At 44.6% G+C, this 19,289-nt stretch overlaps 1 long non-coding RNA gene across 1 annotated transcript in view; it reads left to right on the top strand.

Annotated features, from left to right (window-relative positions):
* LOC134359685 (uncharacterized) overlaps positions 1-19,289 on the top strand; it is a 36,311-nt gene that overhangs the window by 12,500 nt on the left and 4,522 nt on the right. The window contains exons 3-4 of the long non-coding RNA XR_010021170.1: positions 4,886-4,990; positions 18,992-19,148. This is a non-coding gene — a long non-coding RNA (uncharacterized LOC134359685). The remainder of the gene's footprint in view (positions 1-4,885; positions 4,991-18,991; positions 19,149-19,289) is intronic.

Below are 19,289 nucleotides of genomic sequence, written 5' to 3'. Positions count from 1 at the left end.
AACCTCTCTCCGATCTCCCCTCAACTTCCTCATTTTATTTATTATTATTATTATTTTTCTTTTTGTATTTACACAGTTTGTCTTCTTTTGTACATTGGTTGTTCATCTCTCCTTGTTTGTGTGTAGTTTTTCATTGATTGAATTAGGGTCAGCCATAGGTGAATAGTTGTCTTGCCCAAATCTCTGATGAAGAGTTTTCGGCCAGAAACTACTTTTCTCTTCAAAATACCTGGCTACGGAGGAGCAGATGGGTGTCTAGACTTGTTCTCCAGCTGCCTGCTGTTTGATTTATTCTTCGTTACAAGGTAGGGTTATACTTGCTGAGTTAACTACGAAGAACAGCCACTTATAAACCAATACAAACATTTAAAACATTATTTTCAGTTTCTTATTTGTGGCACATGAGCCCAGGGTCCTTATTCCCTGAGGCAATGTAGCATCTGTCAAGGTGCTACCTGTTGTTCCGCATATCATCCTGCAAGACGTTAGTTGGCAGATGCTGCTATCTGAGTTTGCGTATTAAGTCCCAGACTCTGGGAAAGGCACTGGCAGGGTTATGCGGTGCTTCCTCAAAGGCAAGTGAGAAATAAAAGCCAATTGAACCAACAATAATCCTATATGGCTTCTAGTAGTTAGTGTATTGTGGGGAAATTAATGACCTGCTAACAAAAACTGTATGCTTCAAAGCAATATGTTACCACATTTTCATTAGCATGTGATTAATTATGGAAAAATCAGGCATCCTCCCATTTTTCATTAAAACAGAAATTTCACCTTACGGCTAGTGAAGCTTAATTTCTTTACCATCAAAATATTTCATTTTCTCACTTCCTTACATTAAATTTTGTGCAGTTTGACATCAAAACCCCCTTCTACTCCACCCTATCAATTTAATTCAGATTTCAACTTCTGAAAAGTTGCCCTCACCTCCCAGTCCCCTCCCTGCACAGCACTTCTACCAGGCTGAGGACGTGAAAATTATTACTGAATTAAGATCCTGCTTCTCGGCTGGAATGCCGACCCACTGGAGACTGTATTCAATGCACTTGACTCAATATCTTCAGTATAATCTTTCAGTAGGGTATAGAACAGAACATGATCCCGGAGGTGAAAGGCCAAGTTCAGTAGATGTATGGAGATATTTGCATGAGGGTGTATAATTAAAAAAACAGTCAGATTATGTGTGATTAGATCTGTATTCCCAGAGGGATCAGGGAATACATATTTGTAATTCCTGGAAAGTGACGTCACACGTAGATAGGGTCGTAAAAAAGCTTTTGGCACATTGGCCTTCATAAATCAACATACTGAGTATAGGAGATGGGATGTTACACTGAAGTTTTATAAGACGTTGGTGAGGCCTAACTTGGAGTATTGAGTGCAATTCTGTTCACCTACCTACAAGAATTGAGTGCAGATAAAATTTACAGGGATTTTGCCAGGACTTGAGGACCTGAGTTAAAGCGAAAGGTTAAAGAGGTTAGGACTTTATTCCTTCAGTCTTAAGAGAATGAGGGGAGATTTGTTAGAAGTGTAAAGGTTATGAGGGGTAAAGTTTCAATAGTTCCATTTAATATCAGAGAAATGTATACAAATATATCCTGAAATTCTTGTTCTTTGCAGACATCCACAAAAACAGTAGAGTGTCCCAAAGAATGAGTGACAGTAGCAATGTTAGAACCCCAAAGCCACCCCCCACTCACCCAATTGCACGCACAAGCAGCAACAAAGCAATGTCCCTCCCCTCCCCACTTACTTCAGCAAAAGGCATCAGCACCCTCCACCCACCAAGCAAGCAACAGCAAAGCCCCCAAGAAAGACCATGATCTGCAGTACAACAAAAACTAATCCGTCACCCGACAGTTCGATATACCACAGGCTTGGTCTCTCACAAATGAAGAGACAGAGAGGTGTCACTCAACAAGAGGGCAGAGATAAACAAAACAACTTGCTGATTTGCGATGATAAAGTCCGGCACGTTGCTTTTTTTTTCTGAGTTCTCCAACTCGAGAATCGGCAGCAAACTCTCCACCACCAATGAAAGAGAGCGCGATTCGCCGAGTTCAGAGCCCCCGATAGCCAATCCGTTGTTTCCGAAGTTCCACTTTCTCCCATGATGCTTCAGTTGGTGACATCGAGTCAGCTCACCTACAGGCCTGCGAAACCTCAGGACCCCGTAGGCACATCGTCTTCTGGGCCACATCCTTGAGATTTGGAAAAGCAGCTGGTCGTGAGCCCCCAGTAGTGAGTTCCACCACTGCAAAGAACTGAAGTCTAAGCGTAACTCCGGGTCAGGGTCTCCGACAGAAACCTATCCACCCCGAAAGGGAAAAGAGAGACATCAAAGATAGAAATTAAGCTGTTTCTGCAGATGATCTTGAAGGAGTCGCTGTGAAGCACCATCATAGATCCATCCGGGGTATAGATAGGGTAAATAGAAGCAGACTTTTCCACTGAGGGTTGAGTGAGACTACAACTAAAGCTCATGGGTGAAGGGTGAAAGGTGAAAGGGGAACATGAGGGGGAACTTCTTCATTCAAAGGGTGATGAGAGAGCAGAACGGGCTGCCAGTGCAAGTGGTGGAAGTGAGTTTGATTTCAATATTTAAGAGAAATTTGGATAAGTACATGGATGGGGGGGTGGGGTATGGAAGGCTGTGGAAGGGTGCAGGCCAATGGGACTAGTCATATAAATAGTTCATCATGGAGTAAATAGGCCAAAGGGCCTGTTTCAGAGCTGTAGTGTCCTATGTCTCTATGACGACCTGCCCAGCAATGGCTGGTTTATTTTGCTGAGTTGCTGAAGCAAATGTTATTCATCAAGAAGTAAGAAAATTCTGCTGAAATAAATTACTTGGAGAATAAGTGTGTAACACTGGAACATAAAGCAGCCTGAAGCAAGTTAGCAACCTCTTTCATAAACCACTGTGATGCTCTCTTGTATTTCTGTCACCAGCTCTTCAGCTTGCTTTTAGTTATTCACTTTTCCAGGATCTGAGTGCCACTGGTGAAGCCAATGTTTATTCCTGGTAAGTATTGGCCCTTGAGTTAATGGAGGATATATACAGACTTGTCAAATGGTGCAAGCTGAATCATCTGCAGTTCAAAATCAGTAAGACAAAGGAGATGGTGTTGGACTTCAGCCTGCACTGCTCCCCTGTTACTATTGATGGTGAGGACGTGGATGTGGTGAGGACCTACAAGTACCTGGGGGTGCACCTGGATGACAGACTGGAGTGGAGCACCAACACAGAGGCTGTGTGCTAGAAGGGTCAGAGTCACCTCTACTTCCTGAGAAGACCAAGGTCCTTTGCAGTATACAGGCCACTCCTTCACAGCCCTCTTACTTCTCATGTACCTGTGCTCTCTAGTTTCGGACTCCCCCACCCTGAGGAAAGACTGTGACCGTCCCACCTTATCCACCTTATCCATGCCCCTCATGATTTTATACGCCAATGAAGTTATCCATCATTCTCCTGCACTCCAGGGAGTAAAGACCTAGGCCTGGAACTTAGATCCTCGAGTCCAGGCAGCGTCCTTGCAAACAAGAGAAAACCTGCAGATGCTGGAAATCCGAGCAACACACAGAAAATGCTGGAGGAACTCAGCAGGCCAGACAGTGTCTAGGAAAAGAGTGCAGTCAACGTTTCGGGCCGAGACCCTCAGCAGATTTATCCTTCTTGTAAATCTCTCCAGTTTGACAATCTCTGTCCTATAACAGGGTGAATGAAACAGTACACAACACTCCAAGAGCAGCCTCAGCAGCAACTTATATCACTCCATAATGCCCCTACTCCAAAACCTGATGCTCTGGCTGATGAAGAACAGCCTGCTAAATGCCTTCTTCACTGCCCTGTCTACATACAAGGCCACTTTGGTTTGGTAAAAGGTATTGGTGAGAGGGTGGGTTTGGAGGGTTGCTTTTCTTATGTTGGGGATTGGACCTGTGACCAGCGGTGCATGGCAGGAATGCGAGCAGGGTTCCCTGCTCTTTACCATAAACTGTATGCTATTGATTTAGATTAGATTGTAAAATGCCGAATGATAAGTAAGTTTGCAAACACCAGTGCGGTGGACAGTGAAGAAGGTTGTCTAAGGATACAAGAGGATATGGATCAACCGGGAAGGTGGGCCAGGGAGTGGCAGATGGAATTTAACTGAGTGATGTCACTTGGAAAGGTAAACAAGCAGAACGTACACAGTGAATGACACAGGTCTGGGCAGCATCGTACAAGATTCAAGAATGTTCAATATTGTTTCCAGTACACAAGTGTAAAGGAGAACAATATAATTGCTACTCCTGATCCGATGCAGCACAAAAGATAAAGAATACAATAAGAATAATAAAAACAAACAATAAATATAAATACATGATAGCTTATATACGTAGATTGACTGTATGTCCATAAGATGAGGCTAAGCTGTCTGTAAGGAGACTGACAGGAATTAATAACTTAGTGGTCGAGTTGGTTGATGGAGGTGTTGATCAGCCTCACCGCTTGGGGAAAGTAACTGTTTTTGAGTCTGGTGGTCCTGGTGTGGATGCTACGTAGCCTCCTCCCTGATGAGAGTGGGACAAACAGTCCATGAGCAGGGTGTGTTCAATCCTACATGATGTTACTGGCCCTTTTCCGGCATCTTTCTGTATGCATGTCCTTGATGGCAGGTAGGCTGATGCCAGTGATGCGTTGGGCAGATTTGACTACCCATCGTAGAGCCTTCCTGCCTGCCAGATAGAAGTTCAAGTACATAATTCACTGAAAGTGCCGATGCAGGGTGCTTGCCTACATCAGTTGGGACATTGAGTACAAGAATTGGGATGTCACATTATAGTTGGTGAGACCACTCTTGGAATATTGTGTGCATTTCCAGTTGCCATTTTTTAGGATGATCCAGAACTCTACAAAAAGTTCAGGAACGACCTCCGGAAGAGGGGAGAAGTAATGGAGAATGAAGTTAGAGACAGCATCCAATGCTATGGCTCTGGCCAGGTGAGCACCTATGCTTTTCTTTCTCTGCTCAGTTGTAAAATACTCTGCATTTCTAAATTTACTACCTTAGTGAATAATTTGACATGTTTTTACATTTTTATGGGAGGATTTTGGTTTGCTCAGCTTTTATCCCCTGACCTCTATGTTAACATAACCTCTGCTGGAGTCCTGGTTTTACTGCCTGAGCTACAAGAATATTTACAACCATATGGACATTGTGATGTGAAGAGTGTTTTATGTGAAATTCATAATAATTGCAAAATAAATTCAGCCAGAAACACAAAGTGAGACCAGGAATTAAAGGTAACTTGTTAAAAAAGAGAATCTACATACCGGAAGAAATCTCTGACCAGGATTTGTTAAACACATAACAGTTTCACAATACACTCAATGGCCACTTTATTAGTTACACCCGTACATCTGCTCATTAATGCAGGTATCTAACCAGCCAAGCATGTGGCAGCAAATCGTTGCATAAAAGCATGCAGACCTGTTCAAGAGGTTCAGATGTTGTTCAGACCAAACATCAGAATGTGGATGAGTTGTGAAGTCAGCCACTTTGATTGTGGAATAATTTTTGGGACTAGATGGGGTGGTTTGGGTATCTCAGAAACTGCTGAACTCCTGGGATTTTCATGCACAACAGTCTCTAGAGTTTACAGAGAATGGTGCAAAAAGCAAAAAGCATCCAGCGGGCAGCAGTTCTACAGACAAATGAGATAGGTCAGAGGAGAACGGACAGACTGATTCAAGCTGACAGAAGAGTGACAGTAACTCAAATAACCACACGTTACCACAGTGGTGTGCAGAAGAGCATCTCTGAATGCACAACACATTGAACCTTGAAGTGATGGGCTACCGCAGCAGAAGACCGCACCGCGTACCACTCGTGTATGGAACAAAGTGGCCACTGACTGTATTTCTAAAATTCAGATCATCCATTTTCTGTAAGTGTCAAAGGCAATCAGGATCACTGATGCCACAGTAATGATAAAAACCACAAAAGACTATTTCATGATACAAACACATTACAAACCAGATTGTTGCTTATAATCTTTAGGAAACAAAAATAATTAAAATTAAAAATGTCTCTCCTCATTAAGTAATTAATGAAGGCAGGCCATCGAAACAATTCAACTCCCATGCTAAATCCAGATGTTTGAAACACGGTGAGCCCAACCGCTGTGCTCTCAGGGCAAGGTCAGAGGTTGATGTAAATAAACAGTGAATTCTTTTCAAAGAAGCTTCCTGACCTGTGACATGCAGGAGGCAAAGCACAGTGGAGTTAACAGTCCCTGGCCACTCCATAAGACAAAGGAGTAGGATTAGGCAATTTGGCCCATCCAGTCTCCGACATTTCATCATGGCTGACTTAGTGTCCCTCTCAGCCCCATTCTCCTGTCTCTCTCCTTCCCCCCCCCATAACCTTTGATGCTCTTTCTAATCAAGAACATACCAACTACCGATTTAAATATACTCAGTGACTTGGTCCCAATTGCCATCCATGGCAAGGAAGTCCACAGGTTCACCACCTACTAGCAAAAGAAATTCCTGCTGATTTCTGGACACGGACAAACTTGTGTCCTGAGGCCGTACCCTTCGGTCCTAGACTCTGCCGCTATAGGAAACATCCTCTCTACATTCACTCTATCTAGGCCTTGCAATGTTCGGTAGGTTTCAATGGGAACGCCTTCATTCTTCTAACCTCCCGCCAGTACAGGGCCATCAAACACTCTAACCTGTGTTAACCCTTTCATTGCCAGGATCATTCTCGCGAACCTCCTCTGGTACCCCTCCAGTGTCAGCACATCCTTTCATAGATAAGGGGCCAAAAACAGCTCACAATACATCGAATATGGTCTGGCCAATGCCTTATAAAGCCTCAGTGTTACATCACTGTAACGTTGTCTCCATCTTGTGGTCAATATCCCATAAATTTGCTGGAACTTTGAGAACAAGTGTATAAAGGTAAATGGATATCTCTTAATGAGAAAAGATGGGGAATTGTCTTGTCTAGCTTGCTCCCTCCTGTCATTCCTCATGCAAAGTGCGGTATGTAGTTCAGAGCTAGAGCTAGTTACATTGTCTAGTGTCACAGGTAGATAGGGTCGTAAGGAGAGCTTTCAGCATATTGGCCTTCATAAATCAAAAGGATTGAGCACAAGTGGGATGTTATGTTGAAATTGTGTAAGAGGTTGGTTCGTCCTAATTTATAGTATGGTGTCCAGTTCTGGTCACCTACCTACAGGAAAGTTACCAGTAAGATTGAAAGAGTTCGGAGAACATTTATAAGGATGTTACCAGGACTTGAGGAGGTATAGTGAAAGGTTGAATAGGTTAGGACTTTATTCCATAGTGTGTGGAAGATTGAGTGGAGATTTGATAGAGGTGTACAAAATTATGAGGGGTATAGATAGGGTAGATGCAGACAGGCTTTTTCCACTGAGGTCGGGTGAGACTGGAACTAGAGGTCATGGGTTAAGGGTGAAAGCTGAAATGTGGTGGCTGTGGGTTAAATTTTAACATTTAAGAGAAATTTGGATAAGTACACAGATAAGGGCACAGACAGCTACGGTCCAGGTGCAGGTCAATGGGAATAGTTAGATACTGTAAATAGTTTGACACAGACAGATGAGATGGACATCAGGGCCTGTTTCTGTGTTTAGTACTCTATGATTCTAAAACTATGTTTGCATAATGAGTATTTATTCTTATTTTCTCTCTCTCTCTCTCTCTCTCTCTCTCTCCCTCTCTCTCTCTCCTTCCTCCTCCCTCCCTACCTCCTCTCTCTCTCTCTCTCCCTCCTCCTCCCTCCCTCCCTCCTCTCTCTCTCTCCTCTCTCTCTCTCCCTCCCCCTCCCTCCCTCCTCTCTCTCTCTCTCTCTCCCTCCCTCCCTCCCTCCTCTCTCTCTCTCTCTCTCTCCCTCTCCCTCCTCCTCTCCCTCCCTCCCTCCTCCTCTCCCTCCCTCCCTCCTCCCTCCCTCTCTCTCTCTCTCTCTCTCTCTCTCTCTCCCTCCCTCCCCCCAGTGATTTCTTGCTTTGTGGCTTCCTGTAAGCAGAAAAATTTCAAGGTGTATAATTTACATATTCTTTGACAATAAATGTGCTTTGAACTTTTTGACTCTTTGAATGCACCACCTGTTCCCATGGCTCACGTAACCCTGATATCAGTGGGGGTGGGGAGCCAAGCAGGCGCTACACCTTGCCCGAGGGTGACGTGCAGGCTAGCGGAGGGAAGAAGTGCCTTACACCTTGTCACGCCTCACTATCAGGTATGAGTAAGTGTGCCCAATGAGGGTCAAAACTTGTTTCTAGCGGTGGAGCTCTGCTCAGTCTAGACCATAGCTCTCAGAACTCCTGCGGAAGTATTTCTTCCCAGACCTGCAGCCTGGAGATGAACTGGCCAAGAACAGCTGCCAGCTCCGACATCCCCACAGACCTCCCCGGCTTCTCCGAAGGACCCCGTCATGTCTTCGGCTGTGCACCTTGAGACACGTATTCTTCCCCGGACTCCATCATGTCCCACCATCCACCCTCATGAGGTTCCATCCCTGGGGCATCTGGCTTAAGTCTGGTCTTCCATGAGCACAACCAAGCTCTTTTCAACACATCTCCTTTGCTAAAGACAAATCTCCACCCCACACCTGTACCTCTTAAAAAGTGCTCAGTATTATGACCACTGATCTCACTAATATCCAACATTACAGAGAGAGGGAGAGCGAAGGAAATCTAACATGGACGGTGGCGACTCATTGAAGAGTAAATCAAGTGTCACTGAGACACCAAGTCCTCTCTTCACAGTGTTCAGATGGGAGAGAAGAACATGACAGAAACAAGTGAAGATCATCTGTTGAATGTGGCGGATGGGGAGAAGGAAGAAGAGGTCAAGGGGAAACCTATTATCGTCATATTAGGGAATAGAGAAGGGAAGCGGAAATGGCCAACTTGAGGCGAAAAGCCTGCTGCTTCAAAGGGTGTCGAAGGGGAGCTGGTATTGTCAGAAAAGGTCTCACAGGCTAGAATATAATGATGCCTTTTCATGACACAGCACCAAGGGTGAGCGCTTTCAAGTTCCTGGGTGTCGACATCTCTGAGGATTGATACTGGGCCCAACATATTGATGCAATTACAAAGAAGGCACAACTGCAGCTATATTTCATTAGGAGTTTGAGGAGAATTGGTACATTACCAAAGATTTTCCTAAATTTCTATTGATGCACCATGGAGAGCATTTTGACTGGTTGCATAACTGTCTGATATGGAGGGGAGACACTGCATAAGATCAGAAGAATCTACTGAGGGTTCTAAACTCTCTGGGATCAATAAAGTATGGCTATGACTATGACTAAACTCAGCCAGCTCCATCAGGGGCACTGGCCTCCCCACCAGCAAGGACACCTTCAAAAGGTGATGCCTCAAAAAGGCGATATCCATCATCAAGGGCATCCCCAACACCTGGGACATTCCCCCTCCACATTACTACTCTCAGGAGGTGATATAGGAGCCTGAAGACACACATTCAATGTGTTAGGAACAACATCATTAGATTTCTGAATGGACAAGGAACCCATGAACACTATCTCAATATTTTCACTCTCTTTCTACAATGGGTTGTTAAAGTGTTAAAAGTCAATGCTAGAAGTTATAGGCATCTGTTAGTCTCATGAGACCATGGATTTGCGCCTTAGAAGGTTTCCAGGGCGCAGGCCTGGGCAAGGTTGTATGGACGACAGGCAGTTGCCCATGCTGCAAGTCTCCCCTCTCCACGCCACCGATGTTGTCCAAGGGAAGGGCATTAGGATCCATACAGCTTGGCACCGGTGTGGTCACAGAGTGCCTTGCTCGAGGACACAACACACTGCCTCAGCCAAGGCTTGAACTAACAACCTTCAGATCACTAGACGAGCGCCTTAACCACTTGGCCACGCGCCAACACCGCTAGAAGTTAACTCACAGCCAATAGCACAAGTGACCATCAGATGTGGAATATACCAGGGTGATGGACTACCCCCACTGCTGTTCTGCATAGGCTTGAATCCCCTTAGCCAGGTCATCTCAAAGAGTGGATATGGGTACAGGTTCAAGAGTGGAGTGACCATCAGCCACCTCCTGTACATGGATGACATCAAGCTGTATGCCAGCAATGAAAGAGACATTGACTCACTAATCCACCCGACAGGGGTGTACAGCAGAGACATCGGGATGTCATTTTGACTGGAAAAGTGCAGCCGGAGGGTAGTGAAAAGAGGCAAACTCATCCAGACTGAAGGAGTCGGGTTACCTGAAGGCCACCCTACCAGATATACAGGACAGGTAAACATACCTGGGGATCCTGCAGGTGCATGGAAGCCATGATGACACAAGGAAGACTGCAACATCCAAGTATCTCCAAAGGGTGAGACAGGTCCTAAAAAGCCAACTGAATGGGAAGAACAAGAACAGAGCCATCAACACATTTTCCCTACCAGTCATCAGATACCCAGACTCAGTAGTGTGCTGGCCAAGAAACAAACCGGAAGCTGCTGACATCAAGACCCAGAAACTATTAACAGTACATGGACGATTCCACCCAAAGTCAAATGTTGATCAACTGTACATCCACTGGAATAAAGAAGGATGGGGACCTGAAATGTCAAAGCCAAGGTCCTGGAAGAAATGGAAAACATCCTTGAGTATGTCAGGACGATGGGTCCCTAAGGACAACCTGCTAGGAGAATACCTCAGACAGCAGGCAGGGGACATGGAAATGGAAGTGGGTGAAGCACAGCCAGAGGACCAGAGGCCATGAGATCATAAGACAAAGGAGCAGAAGTAGGCCATTCGGCCCATCGAGTCTGCTCCGCCATTTTATCATGAGCTGATCCATTTTATCCTATTTAGTCCCACTGCCCCGCCTTCTCACCATAACCTTTGATGCCCTGGCTACTCAGATACCTATCAATCTCTGCCTTAAATACGCCCAATGACTTGGCCTCCGCTGCTGCCCGTGGCAACAAATTCCATAGATTCACCACCCTCTGACTAAAAAAATTTCTTCGCATTTCTGTTCTGAAAGGGCGCCCTTCAATCCTGAAGTCATGCCCTCTCATACTAGACTCCCCCATCATGGGAAACAACTTTGCCACATCCACTCTGTCCATGCCTTTTAACATCTGAAATGTTTCTATGAGGTCTCCCCTCATTCTTCTAAACTCCAAGGAATACAGTCCAAGAGCGGACAAACGTTCCTCATATGTTAACCCTCTCATTCCCAGAATCATTCTAGTGAATCTTCTCTGTACCCTCTCCAACGTCAGCACATCCTTTCTTAAATAAGGAGACCAAAACTGCCCACAGTACTCCAAGTGAGGTCTCACCAGCGCCTTATAGAGCCTCAACATCACATCCCTGCTCCTATACTCTATTCCTCTAGAAATGAATGCCAACATTGCATTCGCCTTCTTCACTACTGACTCAACCTGGAGGTTAACTTTAAGGGAATCCTGTACGAGGACTCCCAAGTCCCGTTGCATCTCAGAACTTTGAATTCTTTCCCCATTTAAATAATAGTCTGCCCATTTATTTTTTCTGCCAAAGTGCATAACCATACACTTTCCAACATTGTACTTCATTTGCCACTTCTCTGCCCATTCTTCCAATCTATCCAAGTCTCTCTGCAGACTCTCCGTTTCCTCAGCACTACCGGCCCCTCCACCTATCTTCGTATCGTCAGCAAACTTAGCCACAAAGCCATCTATTCCATAATCCAGATCGTTGATGTACAATGTAAAAAGAAGCGGCCCCAACACGGACCCCTGTGGAACACCACTGGTAACCGGCAGCCAACCAGAATAGGATCCCTTTATTCCCACTCTCTGTTTCCTGCCAATCAGCCAACGCTCTATCCACGTATGTAACTTTCCTGTAATTCCATGGGCTCTTATCTTGTTAAGTAGCCTCATGTGTGGCACCTTGCCAAAGGCCTTCTGAAAATCCAAATATACAACATCCACTGCATCTCCCTTGTCTAGCCTACTGGTAATTTCCTCAAAAAATTGTAATAGGTTTGTCAGGCAGGATTTTCCTTTAAGGAATCCATGCTGAGTTCTGCCTATCTTGTCATATGCCTCCAGGTACTCAGGACAAGTCACTGCACAGGATGTACCATCGCCAGATATCAGAGGTGGCTGACATAAGGAAATCCTACCGATGGCTGGAAATGGCAGGGCTGAGGGACAGCACAAGAGCGATGATCATGGCTGCACATCAACAGACACTGATAACAAGAGCAATGGAAGCAGGGGTCTGTCACACCAGACTAGACCCAAGATACAGACTGTACAAGTAGCAGCACATAGCAGCAGGGTGCAAGATGAAGGCAGGGACTGTATACACCGAATGGCACAACCAAGTTGCAGGAATTGTATGCAGGAACATCTGCAGTGACTATAGATTGGACACTCTCAAGTCCAAATGGGAAACACCAGAGAAGATAGTGAAGAATGACAGGTCTAAGATCCTGTGGGAATTCCAAATACAGACTGGTGAGCAGGAACTGGCCAACCAACCAGACACAGTGATGTGACACAGTGACACAAGGAAGAGAAGAAAGCTATAGCAGTAGATGCGGCAATTCCGTCAAGAAGTGACAGGAGGGAGGAGAAGATGGTGGCGCGACGCAGCACGTGCGGCCATTCCGAATGAATATCGTATGTGTAACTAGGGGGCCATGCACAATCCGGATTTGATGGAGACAGCCGTGAGAAGCACGGAGGAACACCTGGAGAAACTTCTGAAATGCTTGCTTCACTGCTGCTGCTACTGTGCGATCGAGAATCTCTGGAGGGGAAGGCCCCAAATCCTCGGCTTTGCCTATTGCCTGTTGCTGGGGCCAGGGTCGAAGCGCTCGGCAGAGATGGTGCTTGGTGCTTGGTGTCAGAGAGCTGGTCGGAGGCTCGGAGTTTTCAGATGGACTCGGAGTCGGACTGTGGTCGGATGCTTCCAAGATGCTGCATCGGCAAGTCGGCGGCGCTGGAGGTTCACCGTCTGCGTGAGATGATGGGACTTTCAAGAGACTTTGAGACTTTTACCGTGCCCATGGTCTGTTCTTTATCAAATTACGGTATTGCTTTGCACTGTTGTAACTATATGTTATAATTATGTGGTTTTTGTTAGTTTTTCAGTCAGGTTGTCATGTGTTTCTGTGATATCATTCTGGAAAAACATTGTATCATTTCTTAATGCATGCATTACTAAATGACAATAAAAGAGGACTGTGTGTCCTCATAATCTAATCTGATCTAATCCCGAATGACAGTAACATCAGGAAGAAAGAACATGAGAAGCTAGAGAAATACCAAGGCTTGAAGGATGTGGAAGGTTAAAGCCAGAGTAATCCCGGTGGTAATGGAAGCATTTGGAGCTGTGACACGTGGACTGGGAGAGTGGCTCCAACAAACCTCAGGAACAACATCTGACATCTTGTCCAGAAGAGCACACTATTAGGGACAGCAAGGATACTGCACCAAACCCTCAAGCTCCCAGGTCTCTGGTAGAGGACCCGAGATTGAGGAAAAAACACACAAGCACATCACCCAGAAAGGGCGGAAAAAATTAGAAAATATATAATTGTAATTTATAGTTTTTATTTGTATTTCACTGTACTGTTACTGCAAAACAACAAATTCCAGGACATACATCAGTGATATTAAACCTATTTCTGATCTTAGATGGAAAGCCGGTGAGCCTAGAATAACAATGAGTGTGGAAGATAGAGAACGAATATTCATCTGGCTCCTATACATGCTCTGCCATACAATGACTCACCCTCTACCATAATTCCACTCTTTCCATATCTCATAATCCTGCTAGATTGTTTCTGAACACTATCACCTCTGTCAGAATTTGTTGGTGGAACTCAGCATTGGCAATTGTCCTTCCTCTGTATTTTCAATAGCAATTAAGCATCGGATGATATTCCTACAGTTTAGTGGTTTTTGCACTGATCAGTGTCCACAACTTAGCACGTCGCGTACAATGTGCATGGTTTCTGTGTGACACTAACGAAAGGAAATTGGGTAGGGGTATGATGAACGCTTGGCAATTTGCATCCCAGCCTAAACTGTTGGCACCTTCTTTAGAATACTGCGTTAAAAATCGCACCTTCTCTCCTTACCTGCCCATCATCTCCCTCTGGTGCTCCTCCCCCTTCCCTTTCTTCCATGGCCTCCTGTCCTCTCCTATTAGATTCTCTCTTTTTTCAGCCCTTTATCCCTTTCACAAACCATCTTCCCAGTTCTTTACTTCACCCCCTTCCCCCTCCCGGTTTCACCTTTCACCTACCACCTTGTACTTCTTCCTCCCCTCCCCCCACCTTCTTATTCTGACTTCTTCCCTCTTCCTTTCCAGTCCTGATGAAGGCTCCTGAAATGTCGACTGTTTACCCCCATCCATAGATGCTGCCTGACCTGCTGAGCTCCTCCAGCACATTGTGTGTTTTGCTTTGGATTTCCTGCATCTGCAGTAGCTCTTGTGTTTATATAGATCCATACTGACTAATTCTATTTTGACACAGGATGGTGTAGACCTAATCATAGACACTGCAGAAGGGCTTCAGGAACTTACCTAAACACTTTACCCATGGAGGTCAGTGTGACCATCACCTTCGCCTCCTATCCTCAGCGTCATTCCAGGTTTTTATTTATTTATTTAGAGATACGGCATGGAGCAAACCTCTCTGGTACAATGAGCCGCACCAACCAGCAACCCATCTATTTAACCCTAGCCTAAACACTTCACAATGACCAATTAACCCACTAACTAGTACGTCTTTGAAGGTGGGAGAAAACCGTAGCACCTGGACGTAAGGCATGCAGTCACGGGGAGGACATACGAACTTCTTACAGACAGCGTCGGAACTGAACTCTAAACTCTGATACCTCAAGCTTCAATACACAGTAACAGGCAAGGTACGTATAGACATTTGTCTGCACTGCAATTTTTTGAGTGTTGACAGTCACAGACTACGTGTATTTTCCAATACAAACCTCCCTGGCAATAATCTTGCACAACGAAACTCTGTAATTCAACAACATGGCCTGGCCCTTGTAACCCTTTGGGAGCGATCCTTCACAACTCCATCATTGTGCATAGGAGCACAATTAAGCCATCTGGCCCATCGAGTCTGCTCCGCCATTCAATCATGGCTGATTTATTCTCCCTCTCAATTCCATTCTCCTGCCTTTTTCCCATAACCTTTGACGTTCTTACTAATCTAGAACATATCAACCTCTGCTTCATATATAGCCGATGATTCCACCTCCACAGCCGTCTGTGGCAAAGAGTTACACGGATTCACCACCCTCTACCTAAAGAAATTCCTCTGCAAAATGTGGCTGTTCTCTCATTTAAGGAAATGCCAGATTGATAATTTTGTTTTTCCTGAAGTTCACATCAAAAACGTTTTATCTAGCCATGGCAGGGATCAAAGCTGTTTTACACCAGCAGTGTTACCTACCCATGGCTGAGGGAGCTGCTGAGACGGAGGAAAAGGAATTAAATATTTTCAATCAATCTGCGTTCCAAAACAAATTAAGAACTGGAGACCGAGCCATGTGTTCCAATTACCTTTGCAGTGATTGCTTTGCAAAGTAATTAATTTAATGCAAGGTACTTTGAAATGCAGTAAAATGTTTAAAAGCGCCAGGAGATACATATTATTTATTTCTCCAACTGGCTGAATATTTAATCTTACTGAACTATTCATTTACTGTGAAGTATTATAATGCAGCAATTTATTTGATGGTTGTTGTAACTGTATTCTTTACTAAAGAACAATATTGTTCAATATCTGAGCAGTTCATTGAGGAAGCTATTTAGTATCTGATTGTGAAGGAATTGGTAAGAGTATTGGAAACATGGAGGAAACACAACTTCTATTCTTTCAAAGAGACAGGAGAAAACTACCTAAAGACAGAATGACCGAAGTTTATTTAGATTAATTTATTTATTTAGGGATAGTGCAGAAGAGGCCCTTCTGGCCCACCAAGTCATGCTGCCCCAGCAACCCATCGATTTAAGTTAGAAAGTTAGAAGGCATGGGATCCAGGGAAGTTTGGCCAGGTGGATTCAGAATTGGCTGGCCTGCAGAAGGCAGAGGGTGGTGGTGGAGGGAGTACCTTCAGATTGGAGAATTGTGACTGGTGGTGTCCCACAAGGATCTGTTCTGGGACCTCTACTTTTCGTGATTTTTATTAATGACCTGGATGTGGGGGTAGAAGGGTGGGTTGGCAAGTTTGCAGACAACACAAAGGTTGGTGGTGCTGTAGATAGTGTAGAGGATTGTCAAAGATTGCAGAGAGACATTGATAGGATGCAGGAGTGGGCTGAGAAGTGGCAGATGGAGTTCAACCCGGAGAAGTGTGAGGTGGTACACTTTGGAAGGACAAACTCCAAGGCAGAGTACAAAGTAAATGGCAGGATACTTGGTAGTGTGGAGGAGCAAAGGGATCTCGGGGTACGTGTCCACAGATCCCTGAAAGTTGCCTCACAGGTGGATAGGGTAGTTAAGAAAGCGTATGGGGTGTTAGCTTTCATAAGTCGAGGGATAGAGTTTAAGAGTCGCGATGTAATGATGCAGCTCTATAAAACTCTGGTTAGGCCACACTTGGAGTACTGTGTCCAGTTCTGATCACCTCACTATAGGAAGGATGTGGAAGCATTGGAAAGGGTACAGAGGAGATTTACCAGGATGCTGCCTGGTTTAGAGAGTATGGATTATGATCAGAGGTTAAGGGAGCTAGGGCTTTACTCTTTGGAGAGAAGGAGGATGAGAGGAGACATGATAGAGTTGTACAAGATAATAAGTGGAATAGATAGAGTGGATAGCCAGCGCCTCTTCCCCAGGGCACCACTGCTCAATACAAGAGGACATGGCTTTAAGGTAAGGGGTGGGAAGTTCAAGGGGGATATTAGAGGAAGGTTTTTTACTCAGAGTGGTTGGTGCGTGGAATGCACTGGTGGAGGCAGATACACTAGTAAAGTTTAAGAGACTACTAGACAGGTATATGGAGGAATTTAAGGTGGGGGTTATATGGGAGGCAAGGTTTGAGGGTCGGCACAACATTGTTGGCTGAAGGGCCTGTACTGTGCTGTACTATTCCATGTTCTATGTTCTATGTTTAACCCTAGCCTAGTCACAGGATAATTTGCAATGACCAATTCATGTACTAACCAGTACGTCTTTCGACATTGGAAGGAAACAGGAGCACCCGAAGGAGCCCCAAGTGTTCACAGGGAGAACGTACAAATTCCTACAGATGACATTGGAATTGAACGCCGAACTCCGATGCCCCGAGCTGTAATAGCATCGTGCAAACCATTATACAAATATGGCACCTATTCTTTTGAGCAATGAAAGATTGCAGGATGAGATGGACCCTTAGCCTCTCAATCTACCTCGTTATGATCTTGTACTTTACTGTTTACCTGCACTGCACTTTCTCGGTAGCTGTTACACTTCACTCTGCATTGTTACTGTTTTACCTCACTCTAGCTCAATACGCTATCAAAGTCAAAGTAAATGTATTATCAAAGTACATATATGTCAGCATATACAACCCTGAGATTCACTTTTGTAGGCATTTACATGAAAATAAAGAAATACATTAAAATTTATGAAAAACTTCAATAAAAATAAATTACAAAAAAAAATAATTTATGAAAAACTAAGCATTAACAATTGTTGACAAACAACCAATGTGCAAAAGAAGACAAATTGTGAAAAAGTATGTATATATTGTACATAAATAATATGAGAATATGAGTTGTAAAGATTCCTTGAAAGTGAGTCTGTAGGTTGTGGAATTCGTTCAGAGTTAAGGTGAATGAAGTTATCCACACTGGTTCAGGAGCCTGATGGTTGAAGGGTAATAACTGTTCCTAAACCTGCTAAGGCTCCTCATACTCCCATGGTAGTAGTGAGAAGAGAGCTGGGCCTGGATGGTGGGGGCCCTTGATGACAGATGCTGTTTTCTTACGTGTCACTGTGTCATGATTTGATCTCTACGAACAGTATGCAGGAGAAGCTTTACATTGTATAGGTGACAGTAATAAACCAATACCAATGGTAAACGTCTCATCCAGAATGGCAGATGAGATGGTTCCTCACAGGAGCTCACAGAACAGTCATCAGTGTGAGTGTTAATTCAACATTCAACGTGATGTGGTATCTGCTAGTTATGGAGACTGCACTGAGGTGAACAGGAAGAGTCTACAACCGCCCAATGCACCTCTGGCACCAGCCTGCCCTCCATCAAGGACATACAGTATATACAGAAAGGTGCCGGAAAAGGGTCGGTAACATCATGAAGGATCCCATCCACCCTGCTCATGGACTGTTTGTCCCACTCCCATCCAGGGAGGAGGCTACATAGCAGCCATGCCAGGACCATCAGACTCAAAATTAGTTATTTTCCCCAAGCAGTAAGGCTGATCAACACCTGTACCCATTACTTTGTTATTTCCTGTCAATCACCTTATGTTTAGCCTCTTGTCACTTTATGATTTTGTGAATCAAACCCAGTCCCTGTGATGAAGGAATAATATAATAATCCTTAGCCTCTTTCAATCACTGTATCTTCATGTCAGGACCACCAGGTTCAAAAACAGTTACCTTCCCCAAGCAGTAAGGCTGATCAACACCTCCACCCACTGACCCACCCCTCCACACCTCCAACCACCACTACTTTATCATTTCCTATCAGTCACCTTCTGTACAAACACTCTTGTGACTAGTGTCAATGTATGGACATCCAATCAATCCATGTCTACAAGCTATCTTATGTATTTATATTCATTGTGTTCTTTATCATATTGTGTGGTTTTTTTTGTGCTGAATCGAATCCGGAGTAAAAATTATTTCAGTCTCCTTTACATTTGTGACAAGAAATGAACTGAAGGTCTTGAATTTTGATATATTAGTCTCTGTGCAATGTCAAATTGTTGTTTCTGGCTTTTTTAATAGATGGCATACGGTCACCATGGTAACGTAGCGGTCAGCACGACGCTATTACAGCTCAGGACGTCAGAGTTTGGCGTTCAATCCCAGCATCCTCTTTGAGGAGTTTCCACATCCTCCCTGTGGCTGTTCCGGTTTCCTCCCACACTCCAAAGGCATCCAGGTCAGGAGGATAATCGGTCATTGTGAATTGTCCTGTGATTGTGTTCGGGTTAAACTGGGGTTGTCAGGGATTGTTGGGTGGTGAAGCTGAAGGGCCTATTCCACGTTGTATCTCTAAATAAATAAGTAGATCTCTCAGCTC

This window comes from Mobula hypostoma, chromosome 2 (assembly GCF_963921235.1).
Source record: "Mobula hypostoma chromosome 2, sMobHyp1.1, whole genome shotgun sequence".
Classification (NCBI taxonomy): Eukaryota; Metazoa; Chordata; class Chondrichthyes; order Myliobatiformes; family Myliobatidae; genus Mobula; species Mobula hypostoma.
The sequence above is the reverse complement of the archived record's forward strand: the minus strand, read 5'-3'. Positions and strand labels throughout refer to the sequence as shown.